The sequence below is a fragment of the Petaurus breviceps genome, unplaced genomic scaffold (genome assembly GCF_028583685.1).
Source record: "Petaurus breviceps papuanus isolate PSGF00001 unplaced genomic scaffold, PetGlider_PUasm1.0 38, whole genome shotgun sequence".
Classification (NCBI taxonomy): Eukaryota; Metazoa; Chordata; class Mammalia; order Diprotodontia; family Petauridae; genus Petaurus; species Petaurus breviceps.
Window position 1 is genome coordinate 70,407,559 of NW_027186304.1, and position 19,377 is coordinate 70,426,935.

The window sequence follows — 19,377 nt, forward strand, 5'->3', positions numbered from 1 at the left end:
CAATTATTTTTTTTCCATGTAGGAATGTTAATAGTTCAACTTTGATAAGTTCCTTATGATTTCTTTTCCCTGTTTACCTTCTCATGCTTCTCTTGCTTCTTGTATCTGAATGTCAAATTTTCTATTCAACTCTGTTTTTTTCAGCAAGAACGCTTGAAAATCCTCTATTCCACTGAATGACCATGTTTTCCCCTGAAACATGATACTCAGTTTTGCTGGGTAGGTGACTCTTGGTTTTAATCCCAGCTCCCTTGACCTCCGGAATATCACATTCCAAGCCCTTTGATCCCTCAGTGTAGAAGCTGCCAGATCCTGGGTTATCCTGATTGTGTTTCCACAATATTCAAATTGTTTCTTCCTGGCTGCTTGTAATATTCTCTCCTTAATCTGGGAATTCTGGAACCTGGCTATAACATTCCTAGGAGTTTTCTTTTTGGGATCTTTTTCAGGAGGAGATCGGTGGATTCTTTCAACCTCTATTTTGCCCTCTCATTCTAAAACATCAGGGCAGTTTTCTTTGAGAACTTCCTGGAGGATGCTTTCTAGGTTCTTACTTTGGTCATGGCTTTCAGGTAGTCCAATAATTTTTAAATTGGGATTTATGTAAAATTTTACATGATATAATAGGAGAAAATTTTTTTTTACTTTTTGGAGGGCAATTGGGGTTAAGTGACTTGCCCAAGGTCACACGGCTAGTTTTTGTGTGTGTGTGTGTGTGTGTGTGTGTGTGTGTGTGTGTGTGTGTTAAGTGTTTGAGGCCGGATGGGAACCCAGGTCCTCCTGACTCCAGGGCCGGTGCTCTATTCATTGTGCCACCTAGCCGCCCCGAGAAAAATTCTTATTAGATTTATCTTGTAGCAACTAAAACCTTATTGGATGGTAGCTCTTATTTACATATTTCTACAGTAACTATTACCATAATTAATGTACTTAATATTTGAAAGTAACTACTTTGTTGAGGCAACTGGCTTCCAATTTACATAGCCAAATTTAATTTTTTTCTTTGATTTTTGGAGGGGGAAGGCAGGGCAATCAGGGTTAAGTGATTTGCCCAAGGTCGCAGGGCTACTAAGTGTGATCAACTGTCTGAGACCGGATTTGAACTCAGGTCCTCCTAACTCCAGGGCTGGTGATCTATTCACTGTGCCATCTAGCCCCGCCCCCACTCCCCCTTACCAACTTTATTTTCAAGAGCATTTAAAAACGAGTGACATGTCTCAAAAGCAAAAGATTTACATAGGGACTCAGTTGGTTTAATTTCACCCTTAAATATCTATTAGCTTCATTAATAAATCTGTCTAAAGTGGTATGTGTATATGTGTGTGTGTGTGTGTGTGTGTGTATGTGTGTGCAAATTATAAAAGAAGGATATATAGAATCTGAGAAGCTGTGAATGTCAGAATTGGAATGATCCTTAGGATCATCCAATCCAAACCATCCCAAGCATTTTTCTTTCTTCATACTCTTTGAATATAAGTTCAATCAATCAGCAGTCTTTTTGTTAACTATACTTACTATGTTCCAGACATTGTACTAAGGGTTAAGGATACAAAGGAAAAAAAAAAGAAAGCATTCTTTGCCCTTAAGGAACTGGCCAAATGTAAGCTCCTTGTGAGTAGAAATTTGTATTTTTGTCTCTTGTCCCCAGTAGCTAACCAAATGCCTTGCATAAACATGCTTAAGAGATGTTAATTAAATTGATTTTTCTTTTAGCACTTAATACTGTTTGGCTATGTTTTCTCTTTTGAAACTCTGACCTCTCTTAGCTTTTATGACACCACATTGTTTTGGTTTTTCAAATGATCTTTGAGATTCTTACCTATTATTTTATGATAGGTATATATATATATATGTATATATGTACATATATATATGATACATATTCTCCTTCTTCCCTCTTATCTTCCATTTGATGGTATTTCTTCCTCTTGCTAGAAGAATACTGGTGCCTCCTAAGGTTCCATTTGCCAAAGGAAAGATAAAAGAGCCAATTTCATATACTCCTATAATATTAACAATTGTTGTTCAGTTGTGTCTGACTCTTTGTGACCCCATTTGGTGTCTTCTTTGCAGAAATATTGGAGTGATTTGCCATTTCCCTCTCCAGCTCATTTTATAGATGAGGAAACTGAGGCAGACAGGGTTAAGTGACTCGCTCAGGACCACATAGCTAGCAAGTGGGGCTGAGTTTGAACTCAGGTCTTTCTGACTCCAGGCCCAGTGCTCTATCCACCTAGTTGCCCAATTTGAATTATTACATTTGGCTAACTCCTAAAATTTCAGTTCCTTATTTCTGTCAGGTTACTAGATAGCTCTACTTAGGTGTCCTGTCCACACCACAAAGTCATCATATTCCAATACACATTCATCATGTTTGCTCCCCAGATAGATCCCATTTCTGACTTTCTTATTGCTGTCAATGGCACCATCATTTTTTTTCTTGTCACTGACACTTGAAATCTTGAAACTAAAGCTCTTCCTTCTCCCACACCTTATATACCGACCTATGAAATTCTGTCCACCCTTTATAACCCAGCTCAAATGCTGCTTCTTCCTTGAAAGTATTCTCTGACCCTTCTAGCCAGAAGTTGTATCTTCCTCTTCCTTCTTTGTATTTTTGAAAATCTTTGTCACATTTTGCCTTGCATTGTAGTGTTTTCCCACCTCTTTGACTATACTTGTGCTTTCTGTATGCCTAGATTATTCTTTGTCCCCTTCTTTGCCTGTTGGATTCTATATATTCTTTATAGAACAATCCAAATGAAGCCTATCCTCCCACCCCGCGTTGGTAATGACCTTTCTCTTCTTGGTCCTCATGTAACTCTGTGTGTCTCCTGCACTTATGATGTCTTTTGTATTACAGATATTTGTGTGTAGAGCATATCTCCCTTCTAGACTCACAGTGAGGTGAGAGTTTATCTTATCTAAACTTTGTATTAGGGCCTACCAGAATCTTCAGCATACAGTAGGCACTGAAATGTTTGTAGATATTTAACTTATTCAATTATTATCGGTTATTATATTCAGCTATTATCACCTCCCATACTAAATTCCAAGATGACAGGGGCTACATTTTATTCACTGTATTGTACAAAGTATCTAGTGTAGCCTCACAAATAGGAGGCACTCAAATGAGTAAATGTAATGCATGATACAGGCACTCTGTAAGTTAAGAATACTTGACTTGTAAGTGACTTGCATGTGTTAATGGGTGGAGCCTATGTTTTTAGCTTATAAAAGCAGGCTCTTCCAACCTCATGTTCCCCAATTCAGAGAACCTGAGGAGTGATTGGCTATCTCAGTTATGTACATGTAGTCATATTAGTAGTACCCAGAAATATTTGCCCTATTTTCCCTTCCCTCACATTGAGCTCTTTTCCTCTTGGTGGAATGGAAGAGGGGGGGAATATTCTGAGCATTCATAGTAGGAACTTGGAAGGTTCTCTCCTTACCTTTCCTCCTTCCCTCTCCCCAGAACTATTTTAATCAGTGGTGATTTGTTGTAGTTGAAATAATATACTTTAAGGTACTTTCTGGTTAAGACTATGCTTTTTTTTATGACTTGGGAACCCAAATATTTATAATATTTTTTTTGTGTGGAAAAATATCATTCAACATTTGAGACAACTGACCTACAAAATGTTGGGATACAATCCACTGGTTAATTGAAGAATCTTTGTAAAGACATATGCCTTGGAGGGTGGGTAAACAGTGAAGAGTGAAGTAGGATCAGACATTTTTATAACTGGCATTCGAGGGGGTAGTTGCTGCATGAACCTGTCTTATAAGCTAACTGCTATATATAACTGCTTAGGGTGAACCTCAAGAAATTTAAATTTCTGTAATGAAAAGCCATTTTGGAATTGGGTTATGTAAATGAAGAACTACCGTGTTTCCCCAATAATAAGACCTATCCCGAAAATAAGCCCTCCCCTTACTGTGTAAGATTCCTCTAAAATAAGCCCTCCCCCGAAAATAAGCCCTATTGAGATTGCTACTGTAGTGAAGGTGATCCCCTGCTCTACACGCTACATTACGGTACCCTCTGTATGCACCATCCTCCCCCCGGCCGTGAAACTCACGCCGCGCTCCGAGCTGCATCCAATCAGAGCTGCAGCAGTGAGCGCGTCATCCTGTTCTTCCCCAGTGATTTGCTTGCTGGCGCCATTGAGAGCAGTGCCGCGGAGGAGAGCTGAGGCAGGACAACATAAGCCCTCCCCTGAAAATAAGCCCTCTGGTGTTTTTCTTTCCAAAAAAATTTAATAAGACAGTGTCTTATTATCGGGGAAACATGGTACCACGCTCCTAAAGAGGAAAAGCTAGTTATCAATACATAGCAATTATTATTAAAAAGAGAACAGATTTCTTTTTAATTAAATACTCCTGAAGAAGAAATACTTTTCATTCAAGGTTATGTAAATTATTTATATACTTTGGAAGCAACTAAGGAAATGTGTGCTTGAGATGTATTGGAGGGATGAGTTTTTTAAGTCTCACTTTCTACTACTAAACCTTGTATTTTCTCCTTTTTCTCACAAATTGAGGATATGAATTTGCAAGTTTTTTTGTCTGATGTATAGTCAGACTTTTAAACATCTCTAGATTGTTAAATGTCCTTTCTAGAACAGCCCTAGAACTTTGGTAACTGTTATGAAGGATACAAACATTTCGTGATGTAACACATTCTCTGCGCTTAGGTGCATTTCCGGGCTAGTTGGGGAGAAAAGATTATGAAAACTTGTGAAACTATAAAGAATGAGGTGTACATCATTAAATACTAGTCTCAGTTTAGTAGGAATAGAGAAGTGAGATTAGTGTGAGTAGTTAATAAAGAGAATAGTCAAGTAATTTTTCTTAGAGGAGATAGAACTTGAGGACAGTTCTGAATAACAGGCATTCCTACCATTAGATTAGAATAGGTGACCACAATCAAAGATTGCTAAATGCATATAGTGTTTGCATAGCACAAGCTAAACTACCATGTTTCCCCGATAATAAGACACTGTCTTATTAATTTTTTTGGACAGAAAAACACCAGAGGGCTTATTTTCAGGGGAGGGCTTATTTTAATGAACATTGACAGCAATTTTAATAAACAGGTAAATGTGAACAAAAAAATGTACCTTTATTCAATAATGAATTCAATAAAGAACAGGATGACGCAGTCACTGCTACAGCTCTGATTGGATGCAGCTTGGAGCACGGCGTGCGTTTCACGGGGGGAGGGGGACGGTGCATACAGAGGGTACCATAATGTAGCGTGTAGCGCACCTTCACTACAGTAGCAATCTCAATAGGGCTTATTTTCGGGGGAGGGCTTATTTTAGAGGAATCTTACACAGTAAGGGGAGGGCTTATTTTCGGGATAGGTCTTATTATCGGGGAAACACGGTAAGAGGTAAGAGTCCAAGGAATGGCAGGTACAGGATGTTATTGTGAAAAGAGTGCTGGATTTGACATAGTAGGACCCAGGCACAAATCTTGTCTCTGCCAGGTACAGCTTGTACGCTCTTGGGCAAGTCACTTCTGTCTCTCTAGACTTCAGTTTCCTCATTTGTAAAATGAGAAGGTTGGAAAGCATTTATTTGAACAACAAAGTTCATAAGATGACTTTCAGCTCTAAAGGTAAACATAATTCATTTGTTCTTTACAGTGTATGTAAAATGCCATCCAGTTCAACATAGATTTGTAGAGAAATGCTTACTATGTGTAAAGCACTATGTTAAGTACTTAAAAACCTTTTTTTGGGGGGGGAGGGGTCTGGACCTGTGATTTCCCTCTTCCCTTCTTCATTGGTTTGGGGAAATTAATCCTGATGGGGCAATTTCTTTGACCAATTTAGATTGACAGTTCTTCTATAATACAGTTTTAGAGAATTGCCTGGAGCACTAATAGGTCAAGTGCTTGCCCACAGGTGGTACAGTATATGATTCTGTGTCAGAGGCAGGACTTAAACCCAAGCATTTCATACAGCATGCTGCCTTCATGTGCTTATATGTTTGTATGGGACTTCACAGTTCATTATATAGTTTCACAAAAATGAATCTCATGTTTTGTGGTCTCTCTCAATATGAAGCAAGTTGCTTGATGGCAGAGACTTTCATTTGTATCTTTTGTTTTTCTAGTTCCTAGCACATCCCCTAGACATAGTAGTTGCCTACTAAATGCTTGTTAATCAACTGATTGATGGAGAAATGGGGAGAAGGGGGAAGGTCAGCTATGTAAGGTGGGTGTAGTATATGAAAGAACTTCAAAAAAAAACATTGTACTTTAATGTATTAGAAAGCAATTGTAGGCTTTTGAGTAGCTGAGTTGAAAAATCATGGAAAATGGGAGAGGTGCTCTAGTACTAGAGAAGGACAAATGTCCTACTTTAAAAAAAAAAAGGAATTAGTGTGCCATTCTGTGACTTTGATTTCTGGCAAAGTACTAGAATATATTGTAGAAGGGATGGTTTGCACATGTCTAGAAAGGGAAGGTTCATTGAGAGCCAGCATGGTGTTATCAAGAACAGGTCATGGCAGACTAACCTCATATCCTTTTTAATGGTGTTAATAGTCTGGTAAATCAGGGAAATGGTGTAGAGAGAGTATATATGCACTCACCTCCCAGGGTTGTTACAAGGATCAAATGAGATAATATGGTAAAACACTTAGCATAGTGCCTGGTACATAGTAGGCACTATATAAATGTTATTATTAGTTATTATTGTTGTTGTTCTTGCTGTTTTAACAAAGCATCTGACAAAGCCTTTTTTGGTATCCTTATGGACCAGATAGAAAGAGCTAGGCTAGATGATACTACAGTTAAGTGCATTTAGAACCGTTTGAACAATTGAACCCCCAAAGTTGACATAATTGGGTTAGTGTCAACTTTGGAGAGAGGTCTTATGTAGGAGTGTCCAGGGATCTTTCCTATCCTTGTCTTTGTGCTTTTAAACATTTACATCTATGACTTGGATGAAGGCATACATGGCTTGATTATTAAATTGTCTGATGACATGATTCTTGGAGGGATAATTAATGTGCTGGATATGGGGGGAGATCTCAAATATTAAGAATGGTAAACTGAATTTAAGAAGATGAATAATAACAGTACTAAATCAAATTGATAATAACTCTCTAAGGCTTACAGAGAAAACACTTTCCTCACAATAATCCTGTGTTTCTACATTTCAGGGGGAAATGAGCCTTGGCTAGTAAGTTTCCAATTGGGGATTTAAATCTAGTTGTCTTGATTTCAAGTTCAGGGCTCGATATGTTATGATAGAAAGGAGGGACACAATTTAAAAAAATTTTTTTTTCAAAGCATTTGGGGTTAATAAGTAACTTGCCCAAGGTTACATGGCCAGTTTTTTTGTGTCAGTGTTAAGTATCTGAGGCTCGAACCGATCCTGGGTCCTCCCTACTGTGGGGCCAGCGCTGTTACTCACTGCGCCACCTACTGCCCCGAGGGACACAATTTTTAAAAAGTAAATTTAAAGTCTCACACTTGGGTTCAACAAATCAGCTGCACAAATAAGGATAGGGGATGAGTAACTGGAAATGGGGGTTTTAGTGAACTACAAACTCAGTATCATGTGGCAGACAGAAAAAAGCTGACGTAACCTTTGATTATTTTAATAAAATCAGATTCCAGAATGAGGCATTCTGATTTTCTTTATCATGTTTAGACCATAGTTAGACTGTTATATTTAGGCAACACATTCTAAAGATGGACTTTTTGGGAGTGTATCCAAAAGATATGGTGAGATGACAAGGGACCATGTCATGAAGATTGGTTGAAGTAATGTAATTGTTGAGCTCAGAGAAGAGAAGAATTAGATCATATAATAGCAGACTTCATATATTTAAAGGGCTCTCATGTGGAAGGGAGGGCCAGACTTGTTTTGTTTGGAACCAGAAGGCAGAGCTAGGAGCTATAGGTGGAACTGAGAGACAGATTTAGTATTGTTTTGAGAGAAAATTAAAAAAACAACAACCACCAAAACCTTTAACTGAAAGATACCCATTCCGAATTCGGCTGCCTTTGGAGGTAGTAAGTTCTTCCTTACTGGAGGTTTTCATGTATAGGCTACATGACCACTTCTTCGTGATGTTGGAGAAGGAATTCTTATTCAGTTACAGATTAGCCTGTCCATGGAGCCCCTTCCAGTCTGCAAATTTGGTGATTTTTATTCTGTTAATATTGCTTATGTAGAAGTTTCCCTCATAAAACCTATTCTTCATTTCAGGTCAGTTCAATTCAACAAAATTTGTTGAGCATTTACTTTGTCAAAGACTTTACATCTTCTGAACAATGAATTCACTGATTATTATTATTATTTTACTTTTTTGTCCTTAGTTCATAGAATCAGAATCACAGGTTGTGAATTGGAAGGGTCTTTAGAGGTCATTCATATAATCTACTACTCCCTACCTGTAGAATAATAATTTCTTTAATTGTCAGTCCTAATGTGTCATAAAATGTAAGAATGAATAACAGGATGAAAGCTTTCATGGCTTCAAATCTTATTGAAATTGACCTTTCTATGAATAAGTTTGGCCGAACAGTAGTTATATATACAAACATTTCCTCACAACTACTCATCTCTCTTCTGTCTCAAGACTTCCAGATTCAGTACACTTTGAAGTAGCCCTGACAGCCTTAATTGCTAGAAAGCTTTTTTTCTTGTAAGGAGCTGAAATCTACATCTCTACTTTCTGTATCCATTGAGCATAGTTCTGCCTTCTGGGGCTAAGAAGATAGTGTAGTGTAATGAACAATGAACCTGGGATGAAGAAGATTTAGGTTCAAATCCTCTTGTAGCCACTTAAATAGCTGACCAGGAGCAAGTCATTAACTTCTCTATGCCTTACTTTCTTCACTTTAAAATGAATGGTTTGTACTTGGTAGTTCTAAGTTTCCTTCTAGTTCTATTTATATTGTCCCTTCAGCTATTTGAAAATACCTATAATGTCCTTCCTAAGTTTCTTCTTCACCAGGTTAAAGATATTTAAGTCCTTTAAACAATACTCACATGGTATGATTTAAAGATTAATCAAACTTAATAAATCACCTTTCATCTTAACCATGTCCTTTCTAAAATGCGGTACTCAGAATTGATTATAATGGTTCAGATATAGTCTGACCCAGGAAGATTTAGCAGGTCCCCCCCACCGCCTTCATTATGGCCATTATATTTCTATTACTCTATTTCAGTTTAGCAAACAATTATTAATACAATCTAAGATCATATTAACTTCTTTTTGGTCTGCCCCAATCACATTATTGAGTTTGTAATCCACTAAAACTCCTAGGTCTTTTTTTCCTACAGATTGTTATTTGGTCATAGCTTTTTGCTTTGTACTAGTTGTATAGGTGATTTTTATAAACCTAAGTACAGAATTTTAGATGTATTTTTGTGTAAAGTAATCCTATAGATTTGTCCTATTCCTGCTTATAGAGATCTTTTTGGATCCTGATTCTGTCACTATACATGTCATTTTTTTTCCAGCTTAATTTCATCTGCAAATTTAATAAACATTCCATCTAAGCCTTCATCCAAATTACTACTTTAAATTGTTAACAGAGCAGTACCAAAGGTATATTTTAATTGTTCTCTGCCAGTAGAGGCTACCATGTAGGTTGACATTGATCAACACTTTTGGAGTAAAGTGGTTCAGTTAGTTCTAAACTTGGTCAACTGTATTGTTGTCTAGGCCACAGCTTTTTGTCTTGTCTGAAAGGATATCATAAGAGACTTTATTATATGTGTTGCTGAAATTTGGTTACTTTGCAACCATACCATTCTTCTCACATACCAGATTAGTTACTTTGTCAGAAATAAGCATTGAGTTTATTTAGTTTGCTATGATTTTTTCTTAACTAACATGTTGGGTTATAGTGAACATCATTTCCAAGTGCATACAAGCCATAATTTGTATTTTAAAAAAACATTTTTTTATGAATATATTTAGAATACAATTATTTTTTATAACTCTATACTCAACAAATACCAATTTCTGTATATAAAAAAGAGGTTTGTATATGAAACCATGAATCTCTTAAGCTTGCCTTTTCCAAAGTGATTTTCCTAAAGTGCTAAGTGTTTGATCCTTTTACCCATCCCCTACTCAGTAACTTGCGGTGACTCCCTATTGCCCCCAGGATCAGACACAAAATGCTCTCTTTGGCATTCAAAACCTTTCATAAATTTTCCACCTCTTATCTTTTGAGTCTTCTCACACCATATTCCCCACCATGTACTCTTAATTAGGTGATAATGACCTTATTTCTGTTCCACAAAAAAAAAGATACTCCATCTCTTGACTTCAGGCATTTTGCTTTCCCTCTCCAATTCTGCCTCTTCACTTGCCAATCTTCCTTTAAGTCCCAACTAAAATCCCATCTAGTGCCTTCCCTCGTTTATTTCCTATTTATCCTATATATAGCTTGCTTTGTAAATTTTTTTTTTGCGTATTGTCTACCGCATTAGATCATAAGTTCCTTAAGGGCAGGAACTGTCTTTTGCCTCTCTTTGTATCTCTGGTGTTTAGCACAGTGCCTGGCACATAGTAGGCACTTAATAAATATTTGTTTATTGACTCTCCAATCTATATTTCCAGCCACAGTCTTTCCAGAACTCCAGTCCCATATCACCATCTATGCTCTAATCATTCAATGGATGCTTCAGAGATATCTCATAAACTGAACATACCCAGAACTGACTCATTAACTTTTATGCATAATCTACCCATTGGAATTTCTCTATTTCTTTTGAGGGCAACAGAATCTTGTTACTCAGGTTCACAATTTCACTATCCTCCTTGAGTCTTCACTGTCACCCCACATATCCAATCAGTTGCTAATTTTTATTATTTCTACATCCATAATATTTCTCATATCTTTGTCTATTTGTTTATTCATATAGCCATTATTTCTATTTCAGGTCCTCATCACCTCACACCTGTTCTATTTACTGTATTGATAACCTTCCAATTAGTCTCCCTGCCTCAAGTCTTTCCCATCTCTAACCCTTCCTTCATAGAGCTGAAAAAATGACTTTTCTAAAGCCTAAACCTGACCATGTCATTTCCCTACTCAGTCTTCAGTATCTCCCTATTACTTCCAGGATCAAATGAAAAATCTAACTTTCTAACCTTATTGCACATTATCTCCTCACACACTGTAGTATAGTCAAGCTGGACTTCTTGATATTTTCCTCATAAATAGCACTTTATCTCCTATCTCCTGCCTCTTGACTTTATATTAGCTATTCCCCATGCCTGAAATGCAACCACTCTGTACTTCCCTCCCTCAGAATCCTTCATTTAATTCAAGGCTCAGCACAAGCACCACCTTTTACATGAGGACTTTCCTGATCAAAAGCCTGCACCTCCCGCTTCCATCCACAACCACAATTTATGATATTGTGGATACACACACACGTGTACATGTTTTCTCTTCTGATCAAACTTTAAGTTCCTTGAGGGTAAGGACAATTTTCACTTTTGTCTTTCTATTTTTGCCACCAGAATAGTGTTTGGCACATGGGAGGTAATCCATGAATACTTTTGATGAAGTATTGCAGCAAAAGAAAAAAATATGAAAGTTTCACAGTATTGAGACAATTATATATACTGACAAAGAGGGAAGTAAACAGAAGCAAAAGAAATACAAATGACTACAATGTAAATAGAATAACAACAACAAAAGAATTCTGTGTGACTGTAGTAAACAAGTTTAGCACCAATAAAGTGTTGAAAAATGTATCATCTCTTTGCAGAGATGTGCAATTATGGGTATAGAATAGTGCATATGCTGTCAGGAAACAACTATTGTGCTTTTCATTTGAACTGCTTCTCTTTTTAATTTTTTGGTATAAATGAAAGTTTATTGGGTAGGGAAGGGGTAAAGAACATATTCCAAAAAGAAGGTGATCTTTTAAAAGATATCAATAAAAATATTATGGCCAATGTGTGGATTTATGTTGCTTCATTATGCTTATTTGTCACAAGGGAGAGTTTTTAATTAGTTTAATTAAGTTAATTTTTTAATTTCAGTGGGTTAAGGGGGAACAGTAATAGCAATAAAAAGTAATAGTAATTATAGTTATAAAAAGATATAAAAAAGAAGATAAAGAATTTTAAAAATATGTAGAGAACAAAAGGAAGTTCAGAGGAAGATAATCAGGACTTCTTTAAAACAAACATGTTGAATTTATAATATGCTTTAATCAATAAACATTCATTAAGCACCTACACTGTGCCAAGTGCTAGATATACAAAAAGAGGAAAAAGACAGTCTCTGCTCCCAAAAAGCTCATAGTTTCTTGGGGGAGACAACTAAATAAACATATACAAAGCAAGCTATATATCAGATTAATTGGAAATAACATGGAGAAGACACTAGAATTAAGAGTGATTGGGAAAGTTTCCTGTAGAAGATGGGGTTTTAGTTGGGAATTAAATGAAGTCAGGCAAATCAGGGAGTCACTGAATTTTTTGAGTTAGGAGGATGACATGATCAGACCTGCTTTGGATGGAATGAATTAGAGTGGAGAGAGACTTGTGGCAGGCAGAGCCACGGGCAGGTTAATACAGTACTCCAGATGTAAGATGATGAGACTCCTGCACCAGAGTGGTAGTAGTGTCAGAGGAGAGAAGGGGGCGTATTCAAGAGATTTTTCAAAGGTGAAATTAACAGGTCTTGGCCCCACAGATTGGGTATAGGGAGTGAGAAATAGTGAGGAGTCAAACAAGGCATGTATGTTGCAAGCCTGAAAGACTAGAAGGATGGTGTTGCCTTCTACAGTAATAGGGAGGGAAGGAGTGGTAAGGGAGAAGAATAATAACCTTGGTTTTGAACTTGTTGACTTTGTTGTCTCCTGGACAGTCAGTATGAGTTGCCTGAGAGAAAGTTGGAGATGCAAGATTGGAGGTCAACAGAGAGTTTGGGGAAGGATAGCTACAATATGAGAATTGGCAGCATAGAGATAGTAATCAAATCAAATCATGGGAGCTGTTGAGATCACCAAATGAAGTAATATAGAGCAAGAAGATAGGAGAGCCCAGGATAGAACCCTGAGGAACACCTGTGGTTAGAGGACAACAATGGATAGGTAATAATCAAATTATTATGAGCTGATGAAATTCTTGAGTAGAGAGAGAGGAGGGACCAGGACAGAAATTCACAGTTTGTTGCTGTATTGTGCATGATGATCTAGCAAAGAAGACTGAAAGAGTGGTCAAACTGGTAGAAGAATTTGTTTAGTCAAGTCACAAATCAATGACATTCTACTTAATTTCCAATTTTCTGTTGCTTTAAAAAGTGCTGTTATGGATATTATGGTGTATATGAGCTCTTTCTGTCTTTGAGATCCTTGAAATATATGCTTAACAGTGGTATCTCTGTGTCACAGAGTATGGACATTATAGTCACATTATCGTGATTCTAAATTGCCTTCCAGAATGATTGGCCCAATTCATAGCTCCACCAACTGTCTACATGCCAGTTTTGGAATAGTCCCTCTATCATTGCCTCTTTCTTTTACCATCCTTATCAGTTTGCTGCAGGACTCTTTCAATTTTCATTTCTTTTGTTAGGATCGTAGATCTAGGATTTGTAGGGATCTCAGAGGCCATCCAGCCCAATCCTTTTACTTTATACATATGAAGAACAGAGCACCTGGGAGAGTAAATGAATTGTCTGAGGTCATATAGATACTAAGAGTCCAAAGCAGGATTTGAACCCAGGCTGTCTGACTTTAGAGCCAATATTCCTTTTACTATCCTCTTGGTGATTTGGAGCAGTCTTTCATGTGGTTGTCACTTCTTCTCAGTTCTTTTTAGATGTTTGTTCATATCCTTTGACCACTTAGCCAGCGAGCAATAAGCCATCACCTGTATAAAGCATCTCAGAACGCTGCCAGTAATTTGCCTTAGGCTCACTCCCCCATTACAGATCATTTAAAGTCTTGACCATCGCCATTCCTGAATGGCTTCTGTTAGTTCTCCACAATCAGCGATCAGACAATTGGATCTGCCATTTCTTTCACTTTCCTGATTTGTAGTTCATTTCATCCTTCTTACTTAAATTCGTTGAGGGCAGATAGGCACTCTCTTGCCTTATTTTCACTTATCTCAAGTTTGTTTCATGTTAACCATTTTTGTTTTACTTTTCTTAGTTTCCGTGTAGAAGCTTTTCCTTCAGAGTAGAGAAAACTGAAGTAAGATACACATGAAATAATTCTGTCTTCTCTTTGTTGTCCATCATTGCGTTCCCATTCAGTCCTAATTGCAATTTTATTTCCTTTTCCTCTGACTTTCAATGTTGTTTTTTAAAAAAAAGTAATTTTGGGGGGTATTAAGTGAAAGCCTGAGCTCATAATTTGTTTCAGTCTTTCTGACTGTAATTCTTACAGCACTATGACACTCTTCTATTCTTCATATATTTATCTTTGCTTCTGTCTTCTGTTCTTGTGTTTTAAAAATCTTATTTGGTTGATGTATGCCATGAGTCTCTTTTAGATAACCATCATGTTCTTTGTCATTGGGATCATTTGTTTTGTGTCTCTTGTAATATGATTTAAATATTTTAGAAACTTAATCCGTAAGATTTTACTTTGCTTGAGCTCTTCAGAAATAAACCTTTCCAAATTCTAACATGTATGTCAGACTATCTGGCATTTCCTTTCTTATCTATTACAAATACTAAGATAGCTTCGTATTCTAACACTTCCTCCCAAAGTTCTGGTCATTGCTCCTTTAGTAACCAGTTCTTTTTTATTGATCTGAATCAGATTAGATTAGAAGTAGGGGAAACTGGAAGTAGGTGACCAATGTAGCATTCCAGCCTTTAAATAATAATGTTATGGACTAAGGCATTGGTAGTGGAAATGAAATAAGAGCTACAAAGTCTAAAGGGATTTAAAAAGAATAAATGCTAGGATTTGGTGATAGAAAAAAGGGACGCAGGAGACAGATGAATCAAAGATGACTCCAAAGTTTGTTAGCCAGGGAGATCATAAACAATTTTAATTAATCAGGAAGTTTCCCTTTAGAAGGAACATGTATATGTGTATGCATATGTGTGTATGTATATATTCATTTTCTTTCTTTGAAAAAAATATATTTTATTAATGTCTTTTGTTCTTACATCACTAACATTTTCCTGTGTAGCTCTCTTTCACCTCCTTCTCACCAGCCTTATTTCCTAACAAAGATTAAAAAAGTAAGAAACAATGGTTCAACAAAACCAACCAGTACATTGAAAAAAGTCTGACATCTACGGTGTTCCACACCTGTAGTCCCCCTACCTCTGCAAAGCATGAAAGGTGATGCAAGAAAATCTATTTTGAATTTAGACTTCAGTCTGTATACAATTTTAGAAACATTTGACCCATATATACAGGTCAAACCCTGAATCATTATGAAAGAAATAGAGTGACTTTTAGGTCTTGAAAAAGAGGACTATTTCCTTTTGAAACAACAGTACATTATGGTAAACAGAATTAATTTACTAAAGTCAGAATCTTAAAAATTCTTTTGACCTTCCATCTTCAAATGTGTTTAGATTATACTATCTATCTAGTTTAGTATTTTCTTTTGAATTACAAAAATTTCCTCATTATTCAAAGGATTTAAACAGAACAGATATTTCTTGAATAAAATGGAAAGTTTCCAACAAATGAAAATATAAATCTATTAAGTTACCTCACACATAGCCTAGCAGGGGGGAAAAAGTCAAATGAATGGCAGCTATTCTACAAGCTCCACAACTAAGCTGTGATGAGTTTTCAGTCACGCTTGGTGCTTTGTCCATGTAACTCAATGTGTTCAGCTTGATACAGGACTTGCCATGGCTTTTGGAGGCAAAGCTTAGCTGAAGTTACATACATCAGAACACCTAGTGGGGTGGTGGTAGTGGCAGCTTTGCTCAAGAAATAGGACTTAACCAGCACTTCCAGATATGTATTAACCGTCTCTTAAATATCCCAAGTGAGAAACAGGGAGGCAACACTATTAGCAGAAAGGTGTTAGTTATGAATAGCTGTGTGCAGCTTGGAGCAGAAGTGGCATGCTTTTTCATTTCTTAGGCTTTTTGTACAATGGACATTAGGACAGCCAGATGTGAAGCTCTGGTTCATAGATTATGTAGTGGACTCATTTGATACTTTTCTGGCTACCAAGGTTCCTCCACTCAGATTCGAACAACAAGTGGGTCTTAGGGACCAGTTTGGCTGTGTCCTTGGGCAACATGATGTGGAGGTACTAGAACTCCTCATCTTCATATTTGTCCAAATAGTAAATTTGTTTATTTGATGTATCTGTTCCTCCTCGAGGACCCCCAACCCTCTGCTGCCAAGTGCCTAACAGTAGCTATTCATGTGCCTAGTTTAGTATTATTAATAAGAAAAAAAAAAAACCCTAATACTAGTTTACTATTTTTTTTTTTTTGCCTTTTGGAGGGCAGTTGGGGTTAAGTAACTTGCCCAAGGTTACTCGGCTAGTTTTTTTGTGTGGGTGTTAAGTGTCTGAGGCTGGAACAGAACTTGGGTCCTCCCGATTCTGGGCCGGCGCTTTACTCACTGAGCCACCTAGCAGCCCCTCTAGTTTACTGTTAAATTCAGGATCAACATGACATTGGAATTAGATTATCAAAACCAGGGTGGCAGATTTATAATTTGATTATATTTGAAATATCCCAGAAAAATATTCCATGATATAAGTTTAGTCTGGGCCAATTTCCCTTGTCCTTGTGACCACCATGAAGTTCACTTTCACTTCTTAGAATATAAAGTACAATTTTATTTATATATATGTGTATATACATATACACATACACAGAGATATAGATATGAATGTGCACATACACATGCATACATATAATGATCCCTTCCACATTGTGAGGGTTAGGGGTGTGGTACCTCCACGATCTGGAAAATCTGTGTTGGATTTTTTGGTCCTCCATACTGGAGAAGTCTGAATCATTATGGTATTAAAAGATAAAATATGTTATTATAGAATACTATGCATATATACATTTTTGAGTTTGCAAACTTTTTTTCTGTGTCATCCGCTAGCCTTTGTGTGTTGTATGCAGTTTTGCAAAACTCCCAAGAAATTCCTATTTAATTTCTTATGCCAACCTACAATGTGTTGAAACCATGATGGGGAGAGTCATGATGTGGAAGGGATAACTGTATTGCTATATTTTGAAACTAATCTAGTGCTCTCTTAACATTATTGTGTCTTATATGAAAAAAAAAAACCCTACCAGGTATTGTGGGTAGAAGAAGGTTCTATGAGGAAGTCAAGGTTAAGAAAAGACTGATCTGTTGTATCTCAAAACCCTAATGGAAATGCTTTTATTTTGAATTCTTTCTGAAATGATTTATTTTTACTTTTTTGGCATAATTTTAACTTTAGGGTATTTTTTTCTTTTTACAGTTTGTACATATTCTTAAATATTTGTAAGGATTTATTATTCTCAACCTGGAGAGTTTGGAAAGAACATTGTATTTGGGATCAGAAAGACCCTAATTTAAACCATGGGATTGCTACTTATTTTTCTGTCACCTTAGACGAGTCACTCTGTATCTCAGTGCTCCATTTTCCTTATATGGAAAATGAAGAAGCTGGCCTGCATGGCTTCAAAGGTCTGTTCTAGTTATAAATCTGTCATTTTATTCCTAGTTCATTTTTATATAATTCATTTTATTATACAATTTAAGTTTAAATACAAATGCCCAGTTTATAGCTTTTTTGTGTCATGTGATGGAAGACTAGTTTAAAATAAGTCTTCACAGGTAAATTCTGAATTTTCTTAGTATTAACTGCACATTTAACACTCAAATTTCAGTATGTTCAATGTATTGTTCTGTAATCTTGTCTAGTTGTTTAAATATGTTATCATGATATTCACATTTGGGAGGTGAGGGAGATTCTTTAGCTTGGGTTAAAAAGTTTGCTGTGTACTGATTTAAGTTGATGTAGGTAAGTAGAAAGAATTTAACACCTGGAAATCATTCACTCTGGAATAGTCTTTTCTTGTAGAAAGATAGCTTATTTGAGGGCAACTGCTTTGGGGCTGTTCTCTTGTCTTGAGGGTGCTTAACCTGAGAATGACATCATTTAGATGCCAGTATCACAGTTAAGACAAATTATTTCAGAGCTTCTAAATTTGCACGAAAGCATATGACCTTTTTTTCTGGCATGGTGTAGTACAAAGTACTCTGGTTCTGGAATGTGGTTGAAATCCCACCTCTTACTATTTATGTGACTTTGGGCAAGACACTTGACCTTCTTAGGCCTCAACTTCCTCATCTGTAAAATGAATGGCTTGGATTAAAGAGCCTCTGAGTTCCCTTAGACTTTGAGATCTATGATCCTATCCACTAATGTATTACCACCAAGATCAAATCTATCTTGACATTCAGAAACAGGAATAGCAGAGGACTTTGAAGATTTCTCTTGAGATCATTATCTGCTTAAAGCAGTCTATTTCAATTTGGAATTCTAGTTGTCACAAAATATTTAACTTACATCAAACTTATGTCTGCCTCTTTGTAGTTTCCATCCTTCCATTCTTCCTAGAGACCAAGATACCCTTGTTCCTAGGGAATTCTAGGACCAAGCAGAAAAAGTGGGTTCCCTCTCCCATTTGATGCCTTAATCCAACATTTGCTTGGATAACTGTAGGAGAGAGTAACTCATCTCCCAAGATAGTTACTTTTGCTTAGGGACAGCTCTGATTGTTAAAAGAGTTTTCTTTTTGACAGACCTAATTTACTTTTCTGCAGCTTCAATACAGTGTTCCTAATCTTGCCCTCTGGATCTGAACAGACATCCTATCTTTCTGTCTACTATTCTTCCTTTCCTTTCCTTTCCTTTCCTTTCTTTTCCTTTTCCTTTTCCTTTTCCTTTTCCTTTTCCTTTTCCTTTTCCTTTCCTTTCCTCCATCCCTGTTTCTTTTTTTCTTTCTTTCTTTCTTTCTTTCTTTCTTTCTTTCTTTCTTTCTTTCTTCCTTCCTTCCTTCCTTCCTTCCTTCCTTCCTTCCTTCCTTTCTTTCTTTCTTTCTTTCTTTCTTTCTTTCTTTCTTTCTTTCTTTCTTTCTTTCTTTCTTTCTTTCTTTCTTTCTTTCTTTCTTTCAGCAATTAGGGTTAAATAACTTGCTCAAGGTTACATGGCCAGTTCTTTTGTGTGGGTGCTAAGTATCTAAGGCCAGAATCAATCCCAGGTCTCTTGACTCCGGGGCCGGTTCTGTTACTCACTGTGCCACCTGGCTGCCCCATATTCTTTATTTCTTGATATAGAAAATACGGTAGTGTAAAGTTTAAAGTCATGTCTTACCCAATAATCTTCTAGTCAGAACTGTGCAGATCATGTACAGATA

General features: G+C 36.7%; 1 protein-coding gene and 1 pseudogene across 3 annotated transcripts in view; one reads left to right on the plus strand and one right to left on the minus strand.

Moving 5' to 3' along the window:
- Nucleotides 1–19,377, plus strand: part of CHD7 (chromodomain helicase DNA binding protein 7) — a 251,575-nt gene that overhangs the window by 14,874 nt on the left and 217,324 nt on the right. The gene's annotated exons all lie outside the window — the stretch shown is intronic.
- On the minus strand, nt 14,564–16,973 carry LOC138170267 (cyclin-dependent kinases regulatory subunit 1 pseudogene; annotated as a pseudogene).